The sequence below is a fragment of the Protopterus annectens genome, chromosome 6.part1 (assembly GCF_019279795.1).
Source record: "Protopterus annectens isolate FY-2018-M chromosome 6.part1, PAN1.0, whole genome shotgun sequence".
NCBI classification, from domain to species: Eukaryota; Metazoa; Chordata; order Ceratodontiformes; family Protopteridae; genus Protopterus; species Protopterus annectens.
In genome coordinates, this window is record NC_056738.1 from 303,143,661 (window position 1) to 303,164,655 (window position 20,995).

The following is a 20,995-nucleotide window of genomic DNA, read 5'->3' on the forward strand; positions in this document are numbered from 1 at the left end:
TAGAGTGTGTGACTCGAGGGGATAAGGTTTTCTTTAGATAGAGCATGTCCATCAATTCTGGGTTGAACATGGCCTTGTATGTCAGGCAGAGATCACCTCTGAGTAGGCGGTATGCAAGTGAGTACAACTGGAGTTTCTTCAGTCGAGCTGCATAGTGCATCTGTTTGAGGCCAGTGATCCTCTTGGTGAGGTACTTCTGTGGTCTTTCCAGCTGTTGCAGGTGTCTTGACAGGTACATCCCAAATGGGGCATTGTACTCTATGATGGGTCTGATGAGTGATGAGTAGAGGGGCACAATGACCTCTTTTGATCTGGATGCGAACCCTTTTGTGATTAGGTGGACCATGTGGAAGGATTTTCTAACCACTTTGGCAATGTGATTATCAAAGGTGAGATTACTATCTACCTTGGTTCCCAGATCCCTTATTATGTCTTCCGTATTTAGGGGACTACCACCTATGTGGTAGTTTATGGGTACTATGTTTTTTCCAAAGGGGATGACTATGCACTTTTTGGCATTTAGCTTGAGGCCATGATTTTGACATCAGGTATCCGTCTCAGTGAGACCCTTTTGGAGGATATCTGTGTCAGCCAGAGAGTCATTTATAGCCCCTAGTTTGCAGTCGTCTGCAAACATGGTCAGCCATAGTCCTCCTGTGCTTGCCTGTACCTCTGAGAAGTATATGCCAAACAAGAGGGGTCCTAAGACTGAGCCCTGGGGAATGCCACTTGTAACTGGTCTAGAGTTGGACCTAGCTCCCACAACTCTCACCATGTGGGTTCTGTCCTTGAGCCAGTTGGAAACCCATCTTGTGACGTAGAGGTTTATGTTCAAGCTGGTGAGCTTGTCTATAATACCAGAATGGGGAATGCTGTCGAAGGCCTTAGCAAGATCTAGGTAGGCTGTGTGTACCACCTTTCCCTTGTCTATAGCCTTGGTAACTGTCTCAAAGAAGTCCATCTGGTTTAGGAGGCATGATCTGCCCTTAACAAATTCAAACTTGGTAGGGTCCAGTGTCTGGAGGTTCCTAATGTCTCTGTTAATGAGTTCCATGATGATGCGCTCCATAGCCTTGCAGACCAAGCTAGTCAGGTTTATAGGGCGATAGTTCCCGGCGTTTGTTGTGGCTTCACCTTTGTGGAGCAGAATAACCATTACTGTGCACCACTCTGTGGGTATGTAGCCTGTGGAGAGGCTGAGTTTGAACAGTGTGTTTAGGTGAGGGGGTAGTTTGTCTTTGAGCTTGTTTAGGTGTGGGGTTAGTTTGTCTTTGAGATCATGTAGGATGCAGCCTGGGACACCGTCCGGTCCCATTGATGCTGTGTTTTTGGCTTTGGAGAGGGCTGTTTTAACCTGAGTGTCTGTGATTTCAGGGACTCTACATTCTTCTGGTATGGTTATGGGCCCTTTTGGGGGTGAGAGGGGAGTGAAGTTTATGCTGAACCTGTCTGCCAGGATGTTGGTGATATCAGTCGGTTCAGTGTATTTTGTGTAATTCTGCACTAACTCCGAGCAGATCTGAGCATTGCCACTTAGATTCTTGACATAGCTAAAGAATGCCTTGTGGTTATCTTTGGAGTCCTTAGCAATTTTTCTTTCAAAGCTCGCCTTGGATGACTTTATGAGGGATCGTAGTTTCTTCCTGATACTGATCAGGGATGTCTTCCCTTCTTGGGATTTTACTCTTTTCTGTACTAGTTTCCTCCTTCTATTGTATAGCCTGTTTATGGCAGGAGTCCACCGGACTGGTTTCCTTTTCTTGGAGGAGTGAGTCTTGGTTTTGCTTGGGATGGCACGATCCATGCATTCTTGTAGCTGCTCATAGAATGCATTAGTAAAGGATTTTGCAGCTTGGACAGTGCTATCCTTCAGCATGGGGGCTTTGAAACTTTCCACCTCGATCTTAAGTAATGTGAAGTTTGCTTTTGAAAAGTTTTTCACGGTGGTTTTCTTGTCCGGTGGTGGGGGCAGAATATGGATATCCAAAGTGATTTGTTTATGGTCAGATCTAACCAGCAAGTGGTTGACCTCTGGTGTGGAACACTGGTCGCCCATGTTGGTGATGACCAGGTCCAATATGTTGTCACCTCTGGGGGAGTGTTGACTAGTTGAACCAGGGCGTTTGAGTTTATAAATTATAGGAAAAGTTGGGCAAGGGAGTTAGTACTTGAGTAGTTCTCCCAGTTAATACTTTGGTAATTTAAATCACCCAATATTAGGGTGTTTGGTAGGACCTTTACGTTTCCCAATGTTTCCAAAAACACATAATGGGGGTCCTGGGACATGGTGGGTGATCTGTAGCAAGCTACAATTTGAATTGCGGTTTTGCCCATTGTTAGTTGTATGTGGATGATCTCTGAAGCATCGTGCTGTGCCACTAACCTGGAGGTGTGGGATTAAGCTTGTATTTATTTACTTTTTTTTAAGTTTTGTGGCAGTGGATGTGAGGGTGGGGGTGCCATATAGCAGCAAGTGGGAATACATTACCATGATGTTATTTTTTGTTTTCTACTCACTGAGACATCAGGAGCATAGAGAATGTGGGAATTATTTTTGGTGGCAGGTGATGTATGAAGTAAATGTCAGTTACAAATGAGGTTTGGTAACAAACCAATTTGTCCAGGGACATCTTCAGGTGGGGGTTAGATAAATATAGTAGTAGGAATTAAGAGGGTGGGGGATGAAAGGGTTAAATAGGAATGAGGGATGATAGGGAGGAAATGAGATAAGGGTAGAGAGAGGCTTAAGGGGTTTAGGCAAGTGTGACTGGGCAAGGAATGACATTTTGGCGTGAACTTGCTAAGTGCAGGATCATGTTCATGATGACCTGAGGTAGGCTGGTGATCAGGTAGGCCTTGGATGACTAGCAGGAAGGGAGAGGTGAGTAACCTTTTTTTTTCCCTTTCTTTCTTTCTTGCCATATTGAGTGGGTGTGGTTTTCAGGGGCAGGTGGCTAGGTGGCACTGACTTAGAGGGTCACTGTGGGGTTAAGAGCTTAGCCATAAGTGGTGTAGCAGGGAAACAGGAGACAAGCCTATTGTCCCATTTGTAGTAATGGTAGTGAGTTGCTCTTCAAGGTTCATTTCTTAACAGTCACTTCCATATGGTTGCAGCATGTCTTCCCCTCTCTGTATATTAAAAAAAAAAAAAAAAAAACAGGTATTTGCTGTGGATCCTGTTTTCTATAGACATTCATGTTCATGAAGCAGGGCAGGTCTGTTACTCCTGAATGTTTCTGCCAGACTTTATATAACAGGTAGTACACCTTCATTGGTTTGTTTAGGTGCTTGCCCATGACAGTGGTTGCGGGTTTCGTTCTGTCAGTGGGCTGCAAAGGCTTGTCGTGGTGACATAGTGACTCCTGTTATTGGTTTTGTGGTGCCCAGCTCAGTAGTGGTAAGTTCATGAACTGTGAGGCACCCATGTGTAATGGCTGCTTCCGTGCATGTTCAGTGGGTAGGGTAGCCATTGGGGGGAGGGCGGGACATGCCGTGGCCCACAGATAAAGAAGAAGAAAAAAAAGAGCTAACTTGGAGCAGGTGGTAAGGGGAGACATATATATATATATATATATATATATATATATATATATATATATATATATATATATATATATGTATATAAAACTGGTTGTTTGGTCTTGGATGCATGGTGCTTGTTGGTCTTGGTGGGCTGGCTCAGTTGGAAATGTTCATTCGTTGGAGTATATGTGGACCTAGCTGCATTTGTTTCCTGTTTGGTAACCAGGTAGGTGACTGGTTCTCGCATTTTGTTGCAGGATGGTGTGCCTATTTTGATATGACTGTTTGTTGATGCTCATGTGCACTATCATCTTGTAAAACATTAGTCATGTTTTTTTTTTTTTTTTTTGTGGGTGTGTGTGTGTGTGTGGTTTTGGAGACTCTGCTGTACATTTTTTGTGAGTTGTGCTTGGATTGAGAGAGAAAAGTGGCTTGGTAGGGTGGTTTGCCATTATACTTACTGGTACAGCTTTGTTGATGTGTACTGCAGGAGGGGTGGGGTGGCCAGAGGTGGACAACTTTTACATTTCATTTTGGTTGTTTTAACTGTTGGAGTGTTTAGATGATTTACTGGACTTTGCTTTTAATGCCCTGGTGACTGTCTTTGGGTTTGCAACTGCAGCACTTGGATTTTGTAACCCAGCCTTTTGCATTGGTCTCTTCATGCTGTTGTGGCAGGGCTTCACAGTGTCATTTGCCCATGAGGCTTGACGTGTCAGTGTGCACATATCAGGTGGGGTCAGTTTTTGGGATTGTTGTCACCATTTTGGCTTCAGACCTGTTGTTGGCTTTTCCTGCTGCTGGGTGAGCAGTGGTATCTGTTCGGTTCAATTTTCATTGAGAGTGCAGTTGGTAGGGGAGCAGTTCTGGGCTGCTGATCACGGGTTTATGGTCGGACTATAGTTGTGGTGAGAGGCAGGAGAGTAACTGCTAAGCAGAGTACCAGGCGAGGTTGGGTGCATACTGCTCTACCATACGCATGTCTTTGCAGTATGTCCAGAATTTTGTAGTATATTTTGGGGGTCCTGGTCATTCAACATGTGGCTTTATGGTGAATTATGGTGGGTCAAATTCAGTAAATAAGGACAGGACAATAGAGTTTTGGACATGTAAAAAAAAAAAAATTGTACTATCAACCCTGGTTTGGACATTTTGTTCTCCTGTTGGTGGCTTGCCTCAGAAATCTTGATAAATGCCCAGTTTTGTTCACATCATTTGCAGGGAGGGAGGGAGGTAACAAGTGATGAGTATTTGTTCCAGCCTGGTAATGCATGGCTATGAATGGAGGATTAAGACCAGAAGGCAGTGATCAGTTTTTGCGTTGCAGACTTCATTTTTTCACAGGAGAGGTTATTTTATCAAGTTTATAAATTTGTAAGAGCAGTATTTAAAGGTTGTTCTATTTTGGACCTCTGTCCCTCTGTTTATGATCTGTCTTAAATTTGGGCTCTCAGAGGTTGAGCTATACCTCTCAACTGTACAGATTTTCATAGAATGTCAAGATTTTGGCCTAAAGTTTTGGTCTGTTTCTCTTGACAGTGTGATTTTCTGGCAAATCATTATGGGTTGAAGTCAGGAAATAATGACAAGCCAGTTCAGAAAATAATGACAGACATTCAAGTTCAGACTTCATACCCTTCAGAAAAGTCATGGTAATGCAAACTCGGTTAGTCGATCAACTTTCTAAGTTTGTAGGAGCAGCTGTTATAAAGTGTCCTAAGAGGTTGTGAGATATGAGTGGAGATCATCTGCACTGAGGATTGGTGGGTGGCGGGTGGAATGTCCTAGCACCATACTTGTGATAGGTAGATCTTTTTGCAGGAGAGAGAGGTATGCGCACACTGTCCAGGTTTTTGCCTCATAGTTTGATCTGTTTTTCACAAATGGGGGTTATTTGGCAACTTACTGGCAAGTCATGAAAGCTGGCAATTAAAAATGAGGACAGACATTTGAGTGCAGAACTCCTACCCTTCAGAAACTCATGTTAATGTAACACTGGACCGGTTATCTATAAGTTTGAATAGCAATAGCTAAAATTGGTGGGGAAAAAAATTCCTAGTTTTGGCCCTTTGCCCCACTTTTATTTATGGCTTTGTCCAGCTGTTTTGCTCAAAGAGGGGAGAGGTATGGCTGACATGCACTTTTACTGCTACTTTCAGTACCTGGACTTTGCTATGGAGTCCCTAGACTGGACAGCTAGCTTAAAGCAGGTGGTAAGCAGGGTGGGTTTAGTGATATTGTGTTTGCCATAGAGACAAAAGGTAAAGGGTTAGATTCCCATCTTTAATTTGGGGAGGAGGTCACAGGGATCCTATGAATGAAGGGGCTACATTGGTGAACCTATGAAAGGCATGAAACAAGTCTTCATTTTTTCCACTACTTTCTAAGTACAAATTTTTTCCATATTGTACCTGCAAGGGTAATGTCATGTTGGTAAAGCATTCCCCTTTAACATGTACACTGTCACAGGCTCCGTAACCTGCTGTATTGTTAGAAGTATGGAGTGGTTAAAATTTTCTTTACCCCAATTCTTTCTTCTTTCATTCTAAGATGAGGAATGCTGCCACTTATAATGTGGAACAAAAAGATGGAAGATTGAACACTTACTAATGGCTCCATAAAAGCTTTAACTAAGAGGTGCACAGGATGGTTAAAAGGTGATAATTTTATTTATAGAATAGGCCATTTAAGGGAATGATATGATTCAGGCCTATTTATCACCGATATCAGTTAAATTGTTGACACAGAATGTGTGACAGGCTTTTAAATATGGAACATCGAGGAACGCAAACTTTTATGGCCTCAAATGAGGATCGTTCCTCGACATGAGGAAGCCTTGAGAGGTATGGGTAGGTTATGGAGGTGTTTTACTCTGTGTTTTAAGTATCTTAATTTTCATTGCTGGATGCATGTTGCTGTAGAGCAGATTGTAGAGCATAGCAGCATGAGTGCTTAAGGTCATTAAGAAGTTTTGGCTTGTGTGTGCACATGATTTACAGTTGTCTTTTCTTTTGCAGATAGGTAAGCACAGAGTGGACATCAGTTGGTATCTTGAGGAAAGTGAGCTTGAAAGGCAATGAATGCTGCTACGGTGGATGTTTCAGCTGTTGGAGCACTGCATAATGAGATTGCGGATCATAAGGAGTGGGCATTAGTCGGTGGCCTGAAGGAAGTGGATTTGACAGGTGATAGATTCTGCAGGGCTAGGTGTGCTGGTCACTAGAGTGGTGTGCAGTAAGGTCACATGTAATCCTACTTCTAGGTGGTCATTAAGGCATGTCAGACTTAGTACAGTTTGGGAGTATTATGGAGGCAAGTAAGGCTGATGTATGTCAGGGGCAGGGTAGAGCATGTTGGAGGGTTGTTTATGGGGAGTTGGGAGTTGTCCACAGGTGGGGTGAAGTCATGGTAAAGTCTCGCTTGTACCATTTGATTTATGTTTTGGACTGATAGGAGGTGTTTAGGTACATGTATGACTTGAGCATAGGTAAGATATGTGGGGAAGTGCATGCTTCGTCGTCTACAGTGAAATTAGAAAGCCTAAGCAAGGCACCGTTTTGGGAGTCCTTGCAGATGTAGGTTTTAATTTCTTACCAGATGCAGAGGTAACAAAGGGAAGGAAAGCTTTGAATGGAGAGTCAAGGACAAGCAGTGGATTAAGGACATTCAGCTTGTGGGCTCTGAGGCTGCATGTTGCCCAGTTGCTCAAGTAGTTTTTGTGAGGTTTAGTAAGTTGATGCATTGTTTTACCATTGTGGTGCCTTTTGGAGCATTTAGGTGGGATGGTCTTTTGGCAGATGGATAAGGAGATTGATGGGGATTTCCATTTGTTGACAAATGAGGCATGTGATATTCGGTTGGGGATATAATGTGGAGGGGGGTTGGTTTGTGGCTTGTTGTATGGAAGGAAGGAAGATTGGGGAATGTTGAATATTTGGAGTTTCATGTTAATATGGTGTAGGAGGTTGAGGACTATGGTTCATTTTCATTTGCTAGTATGGTAGTGGTATGAGTTGTGGTGTTCATGCTGCTAAAATGCCATAATGGCCATTTAAATGTCTTATTGGTTATAATGGATAGCTGGTGTGATGGCAGGATTGTTATTAAATTTAATTTTGAAAGGAAATCTCATTTGGCCATTATTATATACATTGGGCAGTAAATGGGACTGCAATTTGGCATGATGGTATGCAATTGCCTTTGTGTGGTTTCAAGTGGCACTGGGTTTAGTGTTCTGGCTGTCCAGCTGGCTGGTAATGACCTGGGAATCATACAAAGTTTCTATTGGTAGCTAGATAAGTGAGTATTTACCTAATATACAGTGGTTCAGCTTGGCTATGAGGTTATGGTGTGTTACTTTAGCATTGCAGAGGGATCAATATTTACTTCAGCCAATTAGGCAACTGGCTACTTTGGCTATTTAGGTGATAGGGCTTTGGGAGGTGATGACACAGACTCAGTTTGGTTAGAGAAGATCGGGTACACTGAATGGTGTTTGGCTTAATGCCTTTTAATGGGTGGTTAGGTTGTTGGATGGTTGGTCAGAGAGAGGGGGAACAGCCTGGTCAGTCTGGTGGGCAGAGAAAAGGGGCAGGCTTGCCCTCTTATGTTCTGCCTCTGGTGTTGGATGTTCAATTCAATGAGCTGGGAAAGGAAAGTGAGCAGTTGGATGCTGCTTAATAAGTAAAATAAGTGAGCAGAGGTAAGTTGCTTATTTGGTTGGATGTGTAATTCAATAAATGGAAAATGAAGCCAGTGGTGGGACACTACTTCATAAGTAAGCGAATGGGTATGGATGTTGTTTACTGGGCCAGGATGAGAGAGGTCACGCTGTCCTAGTTAACGCTACATGTATGTTATGCTGTGATTAATATATCAACTATACCATGTATCAGTTGTAATCAATAAATATTGATTAACAAAATTATTTTTATGGAAGTTTAATAAAGGTCGTCAAACGTCATTTGATGTGATGTGTTTATTGAGGAGGACTGGGACAATATCTGTTGTATTATTTGATTCCTTTCCAAAGGTAGTATACTGTCTCAGAAGGAGCACATTTCATTGGGTGATTAAGTATGGGTTTTGTACTAAGGTATCCCATTAGAAGTCACTGAATTTTTTAAAGTAAACTGTTACCTTTGGAGAAGCAATATATGTCCTGTTTTATGCAGAGCTAATAAATCCATCTTTTCTGAGAGCTGTTGTTTTTACACTCTGGCTCCGTGGTTAGTTTCACCTTGGGGGCTATTTGACCTCTGCATGAAAGGCTAGGTAAAACTAAGCCTTCATAATATATTAATACTAAGGTTTCATTATGCTTGAAGTAAAAATCCTATATATTTTACCATAAAAATATGTTTTCTTTTGCTACTGTAACATACCATGCAGAACCACACTTTTAAGCATCTAAAGCTGTTGAGTCAAATTCGAGTTGTGCTACAGTGGAAGTTGTAAAATATGAACTGTACACTTAGGTATAATTTATATCTGAATGTTATGTTGTTATTAGATGAAAGTTTTGTAATAACGTTTAAGTCTGTTAGAGACACAGCCTTTCAAAGACAGAATCCTGTGGCTTTAGCCCATATGCTTTTACTCCCAGTCTCACATTTTAAAACAGAATCAATTTTGCTGTGGGTTCTGTGGTGATCTACTCGGTATGCTGAGTAATGGTCTGAAGAACTTCTTTACTGAGTTGTTATTGCATGACAAGTAAAACTCCTACTCATTTCTCCTGAATAAAGAAGTTTTCTTGTCACTGAACATATGAATCCCCTCCCCCACACACTTAAACTCAGATGCAATAAACTGCATTACAAGAAGATACATCTGTGTAAATGTCTTTACAGGTGGAATGACCAGTGAGGTTCATTTTGTTTTTGAGGGTCAGAAAATATTATTGTCACAAATTTGATGTAATACTTTGCACGATGCAGAGAAATTGTCCCGTACTGTTGTGTGCAACCAGTAGTCTTATATAGCCATTTGCATGCTCTGGCTTTGCCATTTGTTTTACAAAAAATGTATATTTTGTATGTTTTCAAGCTGACAGACTCACAATGTATCAGAATCATATTAATGGTATGTTCTCATGAAACTACAACCAAAAATAATACTTTTTTCTAGAGAAAAGTAATATTCTCTGTCCTTTTTATGTTACAGCAAAATCTGCATATTTGCTTAATAACTTGGTTATTATATTAAAGTTACACATTTTTATGAAGGACTGGTTTCTTATTCTTATTACTGTTTGATCCCAGTGTTGAACTGGGTGGAAATCTCACCCTTCCTTGGTTATGTTTTTTTTGAGATTTCTCTCCTTTTGCTTGTGAAAACCTGCATATTGCACATGCTAAGAGGCAAGCCAAGAAATGCTTTTTTGTAATGTATTAAGCCGGAGAAAACAAATTGAAAATGACATTATCACAGGGTCTTCTCAGAAAATTTTCAAAATAATATCTTGAAATAGCAGACAGAGGTACTAATTTAAACTTAGGGTCACATTAAGGCCAGAATGACTTTGTAAATCAACAGACTAAAAGTTTTATAAAGCAGTCAGTTGAAAACAAATGCACAGCTTTTAGTTCTCGTGACACTAAAATAAACAAAATCTATCTTAAACATAAATTTGTCATGGTGTGTTGATTGCATAGAAAATTAAGTTGAAAAATTATTGTTAATTAAAACTCATGATGCAGCTGCTGCGTTTTCTTCTTTATGGGTAAGGATCTCAGTCTAGTGGACTAATAGGATAAGTATCCTAGTAACATTCTCTGAATAAATAGTAAATCATTTTGTGATATGCAAAGTTGTAAATCAAAAAGCAAAATAGCCAAAAGCAAACAGTATTCAGGGACAGCACTTCTGAAAATTACCGGCAGTCAGTGCTGGAGCTTGCTCATCTAGTGCCCAGTGCCAGTCCTTCATCTACAACCCCAGCCCCTCAGCTGTTTGGGTGAAGAACAAAAAAAGGTTGGTCAGCTTCCCTAGTCTGCTGCTCCACGCCAAATCCATTCCTCACCCCAAGCCCCTCAGCTGTTGAGTTGAAGAGCCAAAAGAAAAAGAAAAAAGAATGACTATATCTACTTTATACTGTAGCAAAGCATTTGAATTTGTAACAAATGTCTTGCTACAGATTACCATATATGAGCCACAAAAAGGAATGCAAGAACTGGTCTGTCTGATTGTGCCCCCTAACTGCTTGCACCCTGGGCAGCTCCCCTTCACCCCACCCATGCTACACTTATGAAAGTAGTTAAGGGTTATAGGTGACATCAGTAGATGCTGTTACACAGATTATTATTACAGTTCTCAGTTAGTTTCAGTAGTGTAAAGGTAGCACACTCTGTTTTGATGCAGAAGGCTGTTGGTGCTCTTCTCACACCAGGTGATTATTATTATTACAGTTCTCTGTCGGTGTCAGTGGTGTAACAGGTAGCACACTCACTTTTGATGCAGAAGGCTGGGGGTACTATTCTCACACTAGGTAGATTGATTGCTGATGCAATAAGGGGGAGGTGCTGCACACATCATCCTTCAGATGAGATGTTAAACCGAGGTCCCTTCTACTTGAGTTGGTAGTAGCTGAGGTGGATGTAAAACAAGTCATGGCACCAATTGAAAAGTGTAGGACTCCTTTATTTATATACAAAAAGATCTCTTACTTACAACATATTTACATATTCACAAATATACAAAAAAAAAATAAATATATATATATATATATATATATATATATATATATATATGTATATATATATATATATATATATACACACACACACACACACACACACACACACACACACACACACACACACACACACACACATGCACAATCGATTTGCAAATATTCATAATTTCCTTTACAATCATATTAGCTTTCCATCCCTATTAAATCCTGACTCCTTTTTCCATAACCACCACCTTTTACTTAATATTATTGCTAAAATCCATTTACCTTAAACATAATTTTGTTTATTATTTCATTCTATATAAACCATATGACATAAAATAACTTTTTAGCTATTCTCTTAACATATTCTTTACTTCTATTCTTACAATATTCATATTTAATCATATCCATGTTCATTTTATTCACTTCTCTTATCTTTGAAAAATATATTCTTTACATAGTTTTCCCCTTTTAGGTTCATAGGCTGGTACTAGGCTATCGGCCCTAGGGCCTATACAAGCCTAGCCATAACAATTCCCTGCCTATTTCTTCCCACACTATTTACTTCCCTGGACCCCTGTCTAGCAAGGCGACTGACATGATCCCCGGGGGTGAATTTCCTTTCTCCCATCCAATCGTCAAGGTTCCTTTTGAAGAGGGCCAAAGAGGCGCTCTGCTTGATATGTATGGGCAGTCTATTCCAGAGTATGGGGAGTCTCTGGGTTTTGTTCATTGTGATGACAAGGGTTTAGATCCCTGGAGTGTGTGGCTCTGAGCGATTGGGATTTCTTAAAGTGGAGCATGTCCAACAGCTCAGGATTTGACATGGCCTTGTATGTTAAGCAGATTTTGCCTCTGAGTAGACGATATGTCACAGAGTATAGCTGGAGTTTTTTTAGACGGTCAGCATATGGCATCTGCTTTAGGCCTGTGATTCTTTTAGTGAGGTATTTCTGTGGCCTTTCCAGCTGTTGCAGATGTCTTGTGAGGTACATACCAAACAGGGCATTATACTCTATAATGGGTCTAATGAGGGATGAGTATAGTGAGACAATGACCTCCTTTTTTCTGGATGAAAAGCCCTTGGTGATGAGGTGTGCCTCATAGAAGGATTTCCTGACTGTTGTGGCGATGTGGTTATGGAAAGTGAGACCACTGTCCACCTGTGTCCCTAAGTCTCTCATCACACTTTCGATGTTTAGTGTACCGCCGCCTATGTGGTAATTCATGGGTACATGTTTTTTTCCAAAGGGGATAACTATACATTTCTTGGCATTAAGCTTGAGCCCATGGCTCTGGCACCAGGCATCTGTTTCTGTAAGGCCCTTTTGTAGGATATCCACATCATTTGGGGATTTAATAATGGCTCCCAGTTTGCAGTCATCTGCGAACTTTGTTAGCCAGAGTACCTTAGTGTTGGCCTGTACTTCAGGGAAGTAGATGCCAAACAAGAGTGGTCCCAGGACTGAACCCTGAGTTACTCCACTTGTCACTTTTCTGGAGCTGGATTTGGAGTCGGCTACTTTTACAGTCTGGGTTCTGTCAGTAAGCCAGTTGGCAACCCATCGAGTGACGTAGGGATTTATGCCCAGCCTAGTAGTTTATCTATGATTCCAGAGTGGGGGATGGTGTCAAAGGCCTTGGCAAGGTCCAGATAGGCTGTGTGGACCGCCTTACCCTCATCCATAGCTCTGGAGACTGATTCAAAGATGGCAATCAGGTTAAGGAGATAAGATCAGCCCTTCATAAACACAAACTGGGTGGGGTCCAGTGTTTGATGGTTGCCAATGTCTTTGTTTATAAGTTCCATGATAATGCGTTCCATGCCCTTGCAGATCAGGCTCGTCAGACTGATGGGACCGTAGTTCCCAGGATCCAAGGTGGATCCCCCTTTGTGGAGTGGGATAACTGTAGCTGTGTGCCACTCAGTGGCATGAAGCCTGAGGTGAGGCTATGATTAAACATGACACTTAGGTGAGGTGCCAATTCATTTTGTAGTTCATGTAGTACACAGCCTGGGATGTCATCTGATCCCATGGATGCTGTATTCTTAGCTTTGGAGAGTGCGGTTTCTACCTGTGTGACCATGATTACTGGAATTTGGCAATCTTTTGGTATTGAGATGGGTCCTTTAGGGGGTGAGAACGGGGTGAAGTTGGCACTAAATCGATCTGCCAGGATATTGGCAATATCCTTGGGATCAGTATATTTAATGCCATTCTGTTGAAGCTCAGAGCAGATCTGAGCATTGCCATTTAGATTCTTGACATAACTATAGAATGCCTTGTGGTTGTCTTTGGAATCTTTGGCAAGTTTATTTTCATAACTAGCTTTTGAGGATTTTATGAGGGATCTCAGCTTCTTACTGAGGCTGGTGAGGGAGTTTTTTGCATTCTGGGATGTTCCTCTTTTCTGCAACAGTTTCTTCCTTCTGTTGTATAGTTTGTTTATAGCAGGGGACCACCAGATTGGCTTCCTTTTTTGTAGGAGAGCATCTTGGTTCTATATGGGATGACACGATTCATGCACGAGTGGACGTGCTCATACAGTGCCTTAGTGTAAGATTCTGCAGTCAAAATTTCAGATCCCGTCTGCATGGGTGTCATGAAGTTTGTCACTTCTGACTTCAGTAGCATGAAGTTAGCTTTGGAGAAGTTTTTTAAGGAGGTTTCCTTACTGGGGGGTGGGGGTGGGATGTGGATGTCAAGGGTGATTTGCTTATGGTTAGACCTGACCAATGAGGGGGTGACCACTAGTGTGGATCATCTATCTCCCATGTTGGTAATGACCAGGTCTAGGATATTGGAGCCCCTGGTGGGACAATGGATTAGTTGATCCAGGGTGTTGGAATTTATGAATTCCAAGAACCATTGGGAAAAGGAGTTGGTACCCAAGTAGTTTTTCCAGTTAATGGCAGGGTAGTTGAAATCACCCAGTATTAGGGTGTTTGGTTGTATCTTAATATTTTCCAGTATGTTTAGAAAGGTGTAGTGAGAATCTTGGGGCATTGTGGGGGATCTGTAGCAAGCTACAATTTGGATTGCAGTCTTACCTAGTGTTAGTTGCACCTGGAGAATTTCAGATGCATTGTATTGGGCAACTAGCCTGGAGATGTGAATATCCTTGGTGAATATGGACACTCGTCCACCTTTAGTGTTTCGGTCTTGGTTTTTTGGCCGAAAAGTGTGGTAAGAGCTGTAGCCTGGTATTGCAGGGGTGCTCTCTGGAGCCTTGAACCAAGTCTCAGTTACTGCACAGATATCAATGTTCTCCAATTTTAGGAGTGCCCCGAAAGAGTGCATTTTGAGGTTTAGACTTCTAGCATCGAGTAGCATTACCTTCAGATTTTGCATGCTTGTATCTGTTTCAGTGGTGGTTTTGTCCTTTGAACCTTGCCTAAAAAAGGCACTATAGGGGTGGCAAGAGCTTTAGCCAGTAATCTGAATTCCAGGGGTGACAGGTGCAGACCATCTCTGGCAAAGCATCGTGGTTTGTCAATCATGTCTTCCCAGGCAGACAGATACTGGATCCCCTTTGAATGACACCAGAAGCTTAGCCAATTGTTGAAGTCAATCATTTTATCCTTATACTGTGATACCATTCTGGGCGAAGGCAGGATGCTACTCAGGGATAGGATCATACCTGCCTGGGCCACATGATCCGAGAGCTCTTCCATGTCTCTTTTCATGTAGTCCAGGGAGGTACTTCTCAAGTCATTCACTCCAGCATGGACAATGACAGAGTCATATTTGTACTTGTTGTGAAGTGACTTGAGTGCATGCGTTATGTGGCGTTTCCTGGCACCCGACAGACAGCTGACTGTAATTTTCTCCTTGTTCAGCCTGGTGAGTCGGACATCAGTGTGCCTGACTATAGAGTCACCTATGACTAAAGTGTTAGGTACATTGTCTTTCCTTAGGGGCTGTTGTTGGGTGGCACACAGGTGTAGTGAGTGTTACTTTGGTTGTGACTGGCGTTTGTTTGCGTTTCAGCTTCAGAGGTCCTTGTTGCTTGGACAGGGTAATGTTAAGGGCCTCCACATACATGGGTTTAGTGTTGCTATGTGAGGGTGTTGATGGTGTGGGTTTTGAAGGGCTATGAGTTGCTTGAGGTGTAGTGCAGGTGTTAACCTTCTCCTCTTGGCTGTCTAGCACAATCTTGGCCGGAAAGAGCTTTGCTTCCAGTTTGGCTATGTAAGTGCATCTCTTACAGATTGTAGTGTTGGGTGGTAGGAGGAGAGGGTTGTCTGTGTACATGAGGCAGTTGCCACATTGCCCCAGAATGCCCAGATTCACCAGGTGGACAGGAGAAATCACCAGAATCTGATCCTTGAAAATGCCTGTTTAGGTGCTTTTTTTGTAAAGTATAAGAGCTGTTTTCCCTTACCTTTGCAAGGTACTTTGTAATTATAGGCTGTTTAGTGCCTACGATTAATTTCTCCTTATTGACAAGGAAAGTTGAGGACTTGTATCAGTTTCAGGCTTCCTAGTGCTTTCCAGCAGGTTCTAGAGCAAGTGCTAGTCACAGGGGTTCAGATTCTAGTGCTACTACTGAGAAACCAGCGAATTCTAAGGGAAAATTTGAAGAACAGATTTTCTGCCACCTGGAATAGTTTAACTGTAGCCTCGCTGTGCTGCACAATGTGAAAAATGTGCAAACACACGTGTTTTTAAGCCAGAAAGTTGAAAGGGATAGAAACCAGCCCAAAAAGGCTAATAAAATTACAATTTCAGAGCTGGAAACCACTCCTCTAGTGTTAGATAGGCAGTACAATGCTCACCACTCCCAGTGGGAAGCAGTAGGACTTACCTCTACCACAGGAAGGTCTGGATAGCTCTGAACAGAGAAAATAAAGTCCTGAGACAAGCAAAGCCTGGGATCTGGACTGGCTAGGAAAGGTGGGAAACGAGCAAACAAGACAGTATTTTTTTTTTGTTAACACAGGATAAACAATGCGATAATACAGTAAATAAACACAGAAAAGGCTAACACACTTGAGTGTGCATTCCTAAACAGTAAATACAATTAAAACTCTACAAAATTAGCAATTTAAAACTTTTTAAATGAAGCAAGGCAAGTGCACAACTGAAAAACAATTTAAGAGGCAGTAATACAGCAGAATAAGTAGCTAGTCTACATATACAGAGAAGTCTATATATACAGAAAAGTAGCTAAAACGCACAAACAATTCAAATGCAGTGCAACCCAGAGCACTTGAGTTGTAGCAATATTAAGGCAAATACAGTTATAATGAATGCTCTAAAATATATTCTATATTTCCAAACTTAACTTTTTACTCTTCCATTTCTGTAGTTTCTTCTTTTTGACAATGTAAACATACTCTATCGCTTTTCTTTTTATGTGAAATATTCCCTTTTACTGCAATTTATCTACTAACAGTCTCCACAAAAAAATCTTCACATTCTACTTTTGGATTACATTTGCTTCTTATTATTATAGCTTTAATTTTTTCATTTGTTACATTTTCCAATGATTTTATATAGTAATGTTTTATCATTACATTCTTATACCATACTTTAATATATTTTCTATACCATAAATTTTTATTTTCCACAAAATATTTTTCTTGGTAGCATTTTATATCTTCATTTATAAACACTTTCTTTTTTTACTGTTTTTACCATGCCCCCAAATTTATCATAGTTATATTTATACAATTCTACTAGTAATCTATCATCTTTTTCATTTAGCCACTTTAACACTAAGTACAAATGTAATGAATCAGCATTTACCACTGGTTTAATTAACCCTAAACCTCCTTCCTCTTTATTTACATACAAAACTCTTCTTTTGACTGAGTTAAATCTAGAACCCTATATAAATGAAAAAAATTATCTGCAATAATTCCTTTTAGAATACTATCGGCAACATAAATATACTTACAAGTATGATATTTTCCCATCAGCTCTGAATTTACCAAATATGTCTTTTTTCCTGAATTATAATTTGCATGTTCTCCAAAAAGATGTTTTTTTTTCTCCTATTGTTTTTCCACTAAATTTTACTTAACATCTTTATTCCCAAATTTTAAACCTAACACAGAAATTTCATTTATTGTAAATTATATACCCCCCATCTTTACTATGTTACCTAAACATTGTATTTAAAACCATCCCTATCACCTCTAGACACTCATTTGTGCAAATTATTACATCTTTTATCCAAATGTTGTTATTTTTTTGCAATTATTATGTTATCTGCATATATTAACAGAACTGTATTTCTTAACCCTTTATGTGTTATATGTTGTGTATTTTGTAATTTATTTCACACAGTATCACATTCACCACTGATGCAAAAAAATATACAACTCATTCCTTTATCATCACCCATAAGATTTCATATTCAGTTGTATCACATACCTTATTAAGGTCTCCTATCATGATTTTTGGTTCATCTTTTCTATTCATAATATCATCCACAATTTCTCTATCATTAATAATTTTTGATAACCCTTTCCTTTTATACTCTATACACTATCTTCCAAAATATTTTCCATTTTAATTTCCAATCTCTTTTGTATTATTTTCATAAAGATCTTATGATCATTATCATTCAATATTGTCAGTCACCAGTTTTTATTTGTCCTCAGTCTTCCTTCCTCCATATGAATTTAAGCATTCCATTATGTAATTCTTTATGCATAAAACCTTCATGTTATCATTTATTCAAAATCTTTTAAAAATATTGCCATTTCCTTGCATTTTTATACATTGTATACCCTATTCTATCTTCAGCCAAATCTATATTTACTTGCCTTATTACTTTAGCTATCTCATTTAAATAAATCTTTTTTCTACCTCTTTATTCTCTTTTTCTGTTATCTTTTCTTTTCATGTTTTGTTTACTACCTCCTTTTTTCTTTAATCATTTCTTGTACACATTGTACTATACTATTCATAATCTTTTCCTGAGTTCCTTCTATTTCTCATTTTACATGTGTAATCTCTCTCATTATACTGCCACCTTTCTTTACTAATCTGCTTAAGTAACTCAATACTTCTTTTTTTCCTTGTAAAAATATCTCTACTTATATAGCAATTATTTATTTTTTTCTTGATTTCTTTCTTATAATTCTTTTTCTTTGCCAAATTACTTTCTATCATTATGCTCTAAATCTTTCAATGCATAGTTATATGTTCTTTTATCATTTTCTTTCTCTACTTTTCTCATATCATATTGCCACTGTAAAACATTTTTTATATTTTCCTTAAATGTCATCCAGCATTCAGACCAATTTTTTTACAAAATGTTCTCATTATAATATTATATTTCCATAAATGTATTATTAGTCTCTTTCCTTCTACATTCCATTCTTTCTCATTTATCCTTTTTATTCCTTTGATGATTTTATATATCCTTGTTTTCCTTTATCTCTAGCCATATTGCAAGATGATCATAAAACGTTGTTTCAACTACATTCCCTTTTCCTATAACTAAACTTTCTGATACTATAAATAAACTATTTCAGTTCCATACATAGCCCTTTTGTAAGTCCATGAATTTTTGTCCCAGAGTTTTAACTTACTTCATTTTATGACATCTAACATTTTTCTTATATCAGTTCCTTTCTTCTTACCCTTGCATTTTAAATCATAATTAAGGTCTCCTGTTATTATTGTAATATTCATATTTATTGCTACATAGTCTAAAATCCGATGAAATAAGTTTTCCCTTTATTTACAATTAGTATAAGCATATAATGTTATAATTCTACATACGTCTTTCCATTTCAAATCTGCAATGCTTAATCTTCCCATTTTTTCTAAAGTTACATTGAATATCTTTACTGTAAATTCAACAGAATACAGCTATTCCAAAGCATCTCTCATTTCCCAAATTCCAGATTATTTTTTCTCCACATAGTTTGTTTGTAATCTTTCTTCATTTGTTAAAAAGCTTGTGTCTTCTAATAAAATTATATCTATATCATATGTATTATACCAATCCAAAATCCATATTCTTCTTACTATATTCTTAATATTATTCACATTTAAAGAAAGCAGTCCAAAATTTTCATTTTTCCTTTAATTTACAGTTTCATAAATTCACAGCAGTTTAATAAGCTAACTTTCTTAATAGGCCATCTGAAGCTTATCCAGTTACTCTCCCAAATGTCAGAATCAAACTGTGTACATTGTGTCTGCAAGTCAAATTTCTTAACTATTATTCCAACCCCCAATCATTAGCTGTACATGCTCTCTTTCATCCATTTCCTTTCTTTTTTCTTTTTTTCTCTTTTACCCTTTCACCAATATTTTTTTCTTTCTCTTGCTACCTACCAATTTATGTGTTTCTCATCACTTATTTCAGACCTTTCCTATATGTCCTCTTTATTATTTTTTCTCATCTAATTTTTCTTCAGTTTCTACAGCTTCTAAAATGCCTTCTCTTTGTTCATTTTCTTCTCTTCTTTTTTTTTCTCTTTCCTTACTCTTACTTTTATTTTTTTGAAGTTCATCCATAAATGGCCAGTTTTGTTACATTTATAACATTTCTATTCACACTTTTTGCAACATGTCCCATTTCCCATACAAGTATAACATTTTCATTTTTCACAGTTACATATCAAATATCCTTCTTTTCCACAAAAACAAACATGTTTTCGGTTGTCCTTAGGATTTTACAGCATATATATATATATATATACATATATATATATATACTTTTTTTAATTATATTTTACAAAATATAATCCCATCTACTAGTCCATAAACCATTTTGCAATGTCCATTATTTCTTTATATAAGGGAAGTAAATACTGTGGGAAGAAATAGCCAGGGAATTGTCATGGCTAGGCTTGTATGGGCCCTAGGGCCGATAGCCTAGTACCAACCTATGAACCTATGAACCTATAAAGTTTTCAAATGTCTATTCAAAGTCTCTCCTTCCACATGTGCTTGAAATTGTACATGAATTTTCTTTTCTGTTTCCCTGTTAAATTCTTTTATCACATAAAGATTCCATGGATTACAGTATTTCATTTTTCATATTGAAAAAAAAGAATCTCAAGTACAAAGTCACAAAATGTAGCTTTGTTAATAAGAATAAATGTTTTTACGTCATGTGCTTTTACACCCAAATGAGCTATTAAATTGTACCACACTTCATACTTGTCCATTTCTTTGTCTTCTTTATTTTGAATCCTTACCATGTTTCCAGTTTTTCATTTTCTTCTGCCATCTTTTCTGCTACTCCTTTCTTGCCTTATTTTACTTTCTCTGCATATATTTTCTTTTGCATATCACCACTACATCCTCCTTTTGCATTTTCTCTATAATTTTTTCCAGAAAATTCCCTCTTTCATTTTCAGGCTCATTCTGCATCCCCATTTTTTAAATAAATCATCCTGCAACCATCCCATGGTCGTAATTATACATCCTGCATTTGCTGACTAACCTACATGAAACAGATTTCTTTGAAATAACTCCTCAGAATCAAGCACACATTCTCCAGTCTTGATGTTTACTTTCTCCCCCATTTCTCTTACAATTCCATTATCCCCTTCTGATTCCATCTGCTTCCCTGTTTCTCCAGGCAACCACTGTACCTAGAATGGAAATAGGAAATGTTCCTGCAAAATATATAATCTTTTCAGCAATGCCAAGTAGGAGAAGTTTCCCTATGCCCTGGCCAAATTTCCCCTAGAAATATAAATATCTCCTCAGGTCTCCCCTGAAATGAGGCTGCTAGCCTAGTGGGACTAACCCAGTCAACAAAGGATAAATAAATAAATGAAGGCATCTTTGTGCAAATATTCACTCTTGAATTTTC